We start from the raw sequence: 8,001 nt of genomic DNA on the forward strand, positions 1-8,001 counted from the left end.
CGTGCTAACTTGCTAAACTCATCCACATACTGGCCCACGGTATGCCCTCCTTGGCGCAAGTTGCGAAACTCGCACTTCTTCATGCTCATAGCTCCTTCTGAAACATGGGCAGTGCGGAAAGCCTGCTGAAAGTGATCCCATGTCACTGTATCAATGGGGTAAGTGGCGGTGAAATTATCCCACCAAGATGCTGCGGGTCCATCGAGCTGATGTGGGGCAAAGCGCACTCTCTCCGCATCTGTGCATCCTGAAGTGGTCAGCTCTCTCCCAATTTTGCGGAGCCAATCATCTGCAACAATCGGCTCAGTGCTACTAGAGAACACCGGCGGATTCTACCTTAGAAAGCGGGCTAGGTGATCAACAGGGGGTGGTGGTGGTGGGTTGTTGTTGTTGTTGTTGCCTTGGTTCTGGTTCTGAACTAGTATCTGCATCAAGGCATTCTACTGTTGGATCAACTGAGTGAGCTCCGGTGGGAATGCAAATCCATTGTCACGTCTCGGAGGCATTTGATGGGTTATAAGGGGTGAGAAAACAGAATAGAATGAGGTCTAAGAGAGATTCACTACCCATATGCTCATGAGACAAACACAATCAATTCAATTCATTCAAAAGCACACAAGATTCACACAAACGATCTAACCTATGATTACAAACTCGATCATTGCTAACTACTTGGAGGAATACTACTAATTACATGGTGGTCATCTAGAAATTTTCATCAGAGGAAGACTCCATAATATCGGCTCTAGCTACGTCAACGTAGTCGTCATCGCTGTCATCATTTGCATCACTATCCGTGTCGGTGTCGTCCAGGATGATGTAATCCTCCAAACGGATCTCCTTGGTTGGTTTTCGCTTGTGATTCTCCACTGGTAGTCCTAGCTTCCTCTTCAGGTCTTCATGCTTCTCCAGTAGTACGGCAATCTCTTCCTCATAGCCACCGCGTGTACACTTGAGTTCCTCTTCTAGCTCGTTGTTTCTCTTCATCAGCTTCTTGATCTTCTTCATATGGATAATTTATTGATTCTCTTGTCGACGAATATGATCTCCCATCTCTTGAATATAGGCTGCAATTGATCCATCCCTCCTGGTACGAATCATCTCCCATTCTTCACCTCATCGGCCACATATCTCATAAATGGTATTCTCCAGCTCCTTGTGATACACTTCACATATGCGTCCAAAGGTGATATGGGCAGCCATGCTCTTTCCTACACTCCAGCTTGGTGCATCTAGGAGAAATCAATAGGCTCCGTTGTTGGCGCAAATGTCCTCCCAGGTACCCAGACTTTGATCTTCCAGTGCTCCTCTTCCGGTACAGATGTAGCGAAAGTCCCCGTGAAGCTTGGTAGTCCGATGTTCAAATACTTAGTGAATTCCTTCAAGTGTCGTCTGAAAGGGGTGTCGTCGTCCGGATGAGTGAACTTGTTCCTGGGATCCGCCATCTATAGAGTAGAAATAGAGGAGACTTAGAAATTAGCAGAGAAGAGAAATCCTGTAGCTTATTCTAGTGGTCGCGTCCTACAGTCAGCGTGTGCTCTGATACCATCTTGTAGCGAATCGACCTCAAACGGTCAAGTCCCTGTGCATCAGTGTCATCCCTAGATCGATAATGCTGACACACACAGTACTCGAGGAATTATAGCAGAGTTCAATTACACACTTATTACATCGAGTCCTCATAAAGAGTATGATTACACAAAAATATCATGGTTGAAGGCCATCTAAACTAAATAACCGCAGAAGCTTCGAAGGTAAATGAGTCCATCAACTCCAACGAAATAGCTGAGTGCAAAACAACGACCTATTGCACCTTATTTGTCGTCCGAGTAGTTTACAATATGAAACGTTGCAGCCGTGTAGGTTAGCACATTGAATATGCTGGCAGAGTTACACTGTAAAGCAAAGAAATGCAAGAACTATATCTACATGCAATATTTGGCTAGTGGAGGCTGTAAGTTTATGATTTTTGCATAAAGCTAGTTTTTCCCTACAACAAAGGAATAAATTTATTTAACTACTCTCATGTTGCCCAATATTTGAGAAGGTAACCCCAACTCAAATCCCAATTAAAAGTATCATCATTAACCCAATAAATTCATTAAGTAAAGTGATGAGATCACATCAATAATTCAAATACCAGATACTCAAGATGTCCATAACCGGGGACACGGCTAACCATGATTAGTTTATACACTCTGCAGAGGTTTGCACACTTTTCCCCATAAGACTCGACCGCATCCATGATCGGATGATCGAGACATAGTCTTTCTGACGCATTAACTCTCTACTCCGGGCAGACTGGTACACCTACTTTCCCCTACATCTGCTAGTACACCTCTTCAAGAGGTCACGTAACTTACTCAACTATGCCAGAGCCCATAATGGCTTGTGGCTGCACACGGAAGTTTCTAGCATGAATAATCTTATGATCCCTTTGAGCCTGGGTGGTGAACCGTAGGAAAAATCACATGGGTACTCCGGGATTTCCTAAAATAGGCAACACTGGGTTCCCCAGGTGCCTCAACCAATCCACCCAGATGTATATTAAAGTTGCCACCTTAATGTTATCCATGATTAATAACTCTCAAACTTCCATGTGTGAATCACGATCCAATCCCCATCTACGAGCATGGCTAAGCAATAAACAAGCATAACATATATTTCCGGGGTGATCAAAAGGTATTAGGATCCTACCTCAAGCACTACAACCAAACCATATGTTCCCAAATCCTACTCATGCAAATATTTGAGGGGCAGAACTAATGCATAGTAAAAACTGGGTATAAAAGAGTATGATCAAAGTGTAAGTTGCCTTGCTGACGATCTGCAAACTCTAGAGATTCGTAGTAACAAGCTTCACACTCCGGGTAATCTAGCATAGACAAGTAGTAGCATACATAAGCAATCACTCAAACGAAACAACGAGAAAACCGAAAAAAATCCAAATCAAACACGAAACAAGCAACCGGCTTAAACTAACAAAAGTCAAACCTGACAGCATTATTATCATGTGGATTAGATCTTAACAGTAGGTACAAGTGATTAGCTATGATTTGCAAAAAGAAACAGCTCAAACGGAGAAATGAACCTCAAAATACGAACGAAACAAGGTCGTTTACTAATCTGGACCGAACTCAAATTTTACAGTACCAAAATCATGTTCAAGTTGGTTAACTGGAAAGAACAAAACGATACGAAGATTTAGGCGTTGGTTTCATCTAATTTGGATAAACGAGTAAAAAGTTATGCTAGTTTAAAGATGAGGGGCTAAATCAGGATAAAACTATTCGCGGATAAGTCCCTGGCCAAAAATAAACTAAAAAGAAAAAGACTACGACGCGAACGTTAGCTAATAGAACAAATATAACGAATACCGTCCGTTAAAACAAATGAACGAACATTCGTTAAATAGGAAAACCTAAAAAAACTGATCTAACTAAAGAACTGAGAAAACCTAAAAAAAGGGACGGTTCGGGGTTATACCGGTTCGTCGAAAAAACCCGGAGGCAGTCAATGGCGGAAGACGGCGGCGGCAGCGGCTATGCGGGCGACGGCGACAGCGGCAGCAGCGGCGGCAGGCGGTGGCGCGGGGCGAGGTGGCGGCGGCGGCGCGTCGCTGGGCTGGCTGGGCTTCGGCCCAGGCGGTCCGAAACCTTTTTCTTTAAAAAGTTCCTCCAAAGAGAAAAATCCTAAATAAATATAAAAAAATTCTAAAAATTGCAGAAACAATTTTCACCGTCCAAGCCTAATATTTAGGACAAGATGAACATTTTTCTGGACTAAGAAACAATTTTCAGAAATGCAATATTTTTCTAACTCAAATAAAATACCAATAAATAACTAATTTGATTTTAAAATTCTTTCTCCAATATTTCTCTTAGGTTGAAGAAGTCATATTACCTTCTCTCATTTATTTTTAATATTGGAAATAATTGGAGAGAAAAATAATAAAATCAAATTGATCCTTTCTTCAAATTTGAAATAAATTCAAATATGATTTTTTTTGTGATACCTCCAACTCTCGCCTTGGGTCCTTGAGTTGCTTAAGGTTTCCAGGATCACAAAAAATGCAAGAATAAATATGATATGCATATGATGATCTATGTATAACATCCAAATTGAAAATTGGGATGTTACAGATGGATATTCTGGCTTTTCACAAATACCCGTTTTACAATCTGATCAAGAAAAAAGACCACTTTTACTTGTCCTTTTGGAACATTTGCTTATAGACGTATGCATTTCAGTTTATGTAATGCACCTGCTACCTTTCAAAGATGTATGAATGCTATCTTCTCTGATTTTTGTGAAAAGATTGTTGAGGTTTTTTCGACTAGAGGGGGGTGGATAGGCGATTTTTACAAATCCGTCGCTGAGGAATTTCAGGGTGAGGAAATTCCTAAGTCACGAACAACTAGCAGCGGAATAAGTACACATGTATAAGCATAACAGAGCAATATCATAGTCATCATGATGAAATGAAAGACAGACACAGAGTACAGAAAGCATAAACATAGTATAAGCAGGCTGAAGACAATGTGACTGAAGAAATAGGATTGAGGAAATAGAGAAAGTCTTCAGTCAAAGTCTTCAAATAGTAATGATCAGGTTCATCAACACATGAATGAGTAAATGAAAGGGTTGAGGAAATAGAACCAGTAGGCTTGGTGAAGATAATGATTTGGTAGACCAGTTCCAACTGTTGTGACAGTTGTACGTCTGGTTGGAGCGGCTGAGTATTTAAACTCAAGGACACACAGTCATCACCGTATTCTCCTTGAGCTAAGATCACACAGACCTCCCCCAACACTCGTGGTAAGTCTTCACAGGTGAATTCCAAACCTTCACAGACTAGGTCACTCGGCAATCACAATTCCTCTTGGATGCTCAGACCATGACGCCTAACCGTTTGGAGGATATACAGTCCTCAAAGGTAACAAGCGTCGATTCCACACAGGAACAATCTCTTCAGTGAAGCTCAATCACTTCGGGTTTGTAGGTTTGGGTTTTCCTCACTTGATGATTTTCGCTCAAACTCCTCGGAGGATGGGATGCTCTCAATTGACAAGTGTCAGTTTCTCTTGGAGCAGCCAACTAGCTAGTGGTTGTAGGGGGCGGCTATTTATAGCCTAGGGAGCAGCCCGACATGATAAGACATAAATGCCCTTCAATGATATGACCATTAGGTGGTAGGATATTTTGGACAGCTGGCACGTGGCTCGGCAATGGTCGGATTTTAGGTTCGAATTCCTCAGGGCTATCATGTTACTCACTATGTAGGCAATCCGCACTGGCGAATTCCTAACTCCTCAGTCAGAACAAATTCCTCAGAGACCAGAAGATCTTCGTATCTGTCACTGAAGAAATTGACTGAACTGATATGAGATTTCCAACGGCTTCACTCGAAAGGATTGGGTAGGTGTAGGATTTTGAGGTGAGCATCACTTGGAAATTAGTTTCCTTAGTATTACCTCGACCCCCTTTAACAGTATGGTGTTTCCTATGACTCAAGAAATAAGAAATGAAACTTCAAAAACAAAAGTCTTCATGCTTCATAATCCTCGCATGAATATCCAAGTCTTCAAGGTTACACCAATTTCATCACTTTCAAAGTCTTCAGGAGAACCAAAGTCTTCAGCTGAAGACACTCATTTTTAGGGGTCGATATTCACTGTACATATCAAACTCCTCATCAACTTATAGAGCCTATGTACACTCACAAACTTATTAGTCCCTTAACCTATAAGTCTTTAATACACCAAAATTACTAAGGGGCACTAGATGCACTTACAGTTTTCATGGATGACTTTTCTGTTTATGGGAAGTCTTTTGATGATTGTTTAAGCAATCTTGATCAAGTTTTGCAGAGATGTCAACAAACAAATCTTGTCTTGAATTAGGAGAAGTGCCACTTTATGGTTAATGAAGGTATTGTCTTGGGTCATAAAATTTCTGAAAGAGGCATTGAAGTGGACAAAGCCAAGGTTGATAAGAAACTAGATGTGTGATGCTAGTGATTATGTTGTTGGTGCTATTCTAGGACAAAGAGTTGATAAGAAACTAAACGTTATTCATTATGCTAGTAAAACTCTAGACAGTGATCAACGAAACTATGCTACTACTGAAAAAGAATTCTTAGGAGTGGTGTTTGCTTGTGATAAATTCAGATCTTACATTTTTGATTCTAAAGTAATTGTTCACATCGATCATGCTGCTATAAAATATCTTATGGAAAAGAAAGATGCTAAACCTAGACTCATTAGGTGGGTTCTTCTACTACAAGAATTTGATTTGCATATTACTGATAGGAGCAGAGAACCCCGTAGCTGATAACTTGTCTAGACTTGAAAATATTCTTGATGACCCACAACCAATTAATGATAGTTTCCCTGATGAACAACTAGCTACAATAAATGTTTCTCATAGTACACCTTGGTATGCTGACTATGCTAATTATATTGTTGCTAAATACATACCACCTAGCTTCACATACCAACAAAAGAAAAAAAATTCTTCTATGACTTAGGACATTACTTTTGGGATGACCCACATCTTTATAAAGGAGTAGATGGTATTATTAGACCTTGTGCACCTGAGCATGAACAGGAACAAATCCTACGGAAATGTCAATCCGAAGCTTATGGAGGACATCACGTGGAAGACAGAACCGCTCATAAGGTATTGCAATCTGGTTTTTATTGGCCTACTCTCTTCAAGGATGCCCGTAAGTTTGTCTCTTCATGTGATGAATGCCAAAGAATAGGTAATATCGGTAAGCGTCAAGAAATGCCTATGAATTATTCACTTGTTGTGGAACCATTTGATGTTTGGGGATTTGACTTTATGGGACCTTTTCCTTCCTCTAATGGGCATACACATATTTTGGTTGTTGTTGGTTATGTTACTAAATGGGTAGAAGCTATTCCAACCAGTAGTGTTGATCACAACACCTCTATTAAAATGCTTAAGGAAGTTATTTTCCCAAGGTTTGGAGTCCCTATATATTTAATGACTGATGGTGGTTCACACTTTATTCATGGTGCTTTCCGTAAGATGCTTTCTAAGTATGATGTTAATCATGGAATTGTGTCACCTTCTCATCCTCGGTATAGTGGTCAAGTTGAATTTAGTAATAGAGAAATAAAATTATTCTTACAAAAGACTGTTAATAGGTCCCGGAAGAATTGGTCTAAGAAATTAGATGATGCACTTTGGGCTTATAGAACAACTTATAAAAATCCTATGGGTATGTCTCCATATAAAATGGTATATGGAAAAGCTTGTCATTTACCTCTGGAGTTAGAACATAAAGAATTTTGGGCAATAAAAGAACTCAATTATGATTTCAAACTTGATGGAGAAAAGAGATTATTTGATATTAGCTCATTAGATGAATGGGGAACCCAACCTTATGAAAATGCTAAGTTATTCAAAGAAAAAGTTAAAAGATGGCATGACAAAACAATCCAAAAGCGCGACTTCAAAGTAGGTGAATATGTTCTTTTGTACAACTCTCGATTCAGGTTCTTTGCAGGAAAACTCCTCTCCAAATGGGAAGGACCCTATGTCATCGAGGAGGTCTATCGTTTCGGAGCTATCAAAATAAATAATGCCGAAGGGACTAACCCGAGGGTTGTCAATGGGCAACAAATAAAACATTATATCTCAGGTTCGCCCATTAATGTTGAAAGTAATGTTATCCAAACTTTGACACTGGAAGAACACATAAAAGAGTCCTTCCGGAACACTTCAAAAACATGAAAATAAGGAGGTGCGTGATACAGTAAGTAAACGGACTCCGAAAAATCCGCAAAAATATTTTCTGTCAGTTTTGGAATATTTAGAAAATTAGGAAAATAAGAAACTTCCAGGAAAGTGACCCTGGTGGGCACGATACACCAAGGCGCGCCAGGCTTGCCTGGCGCCCCCGGGTGGGTTGTACCCACCTCTGGTGATTTCCATTCTCCATTTTTCTTCTATTCTGCTTGTTCCCCAAGA

The sequence above is a fragment of the Triticum dicoccoides genome, chromosome 5B (genome assembly GCF_002162155.2).
Source record: "Triticum dicoccoides isolate Atlit2015 ecotype Zavitan chromosome 5B, WEW_v2.0, whole genome shotgun sequence".
In the NCBI taxonomy this organism is placed as follows: Eukaryota; Viridiplantae; Streptophyta; class Magnoliopsida; order Poales; family Poaceae; genus Triticum; species Triticum dicoccoides.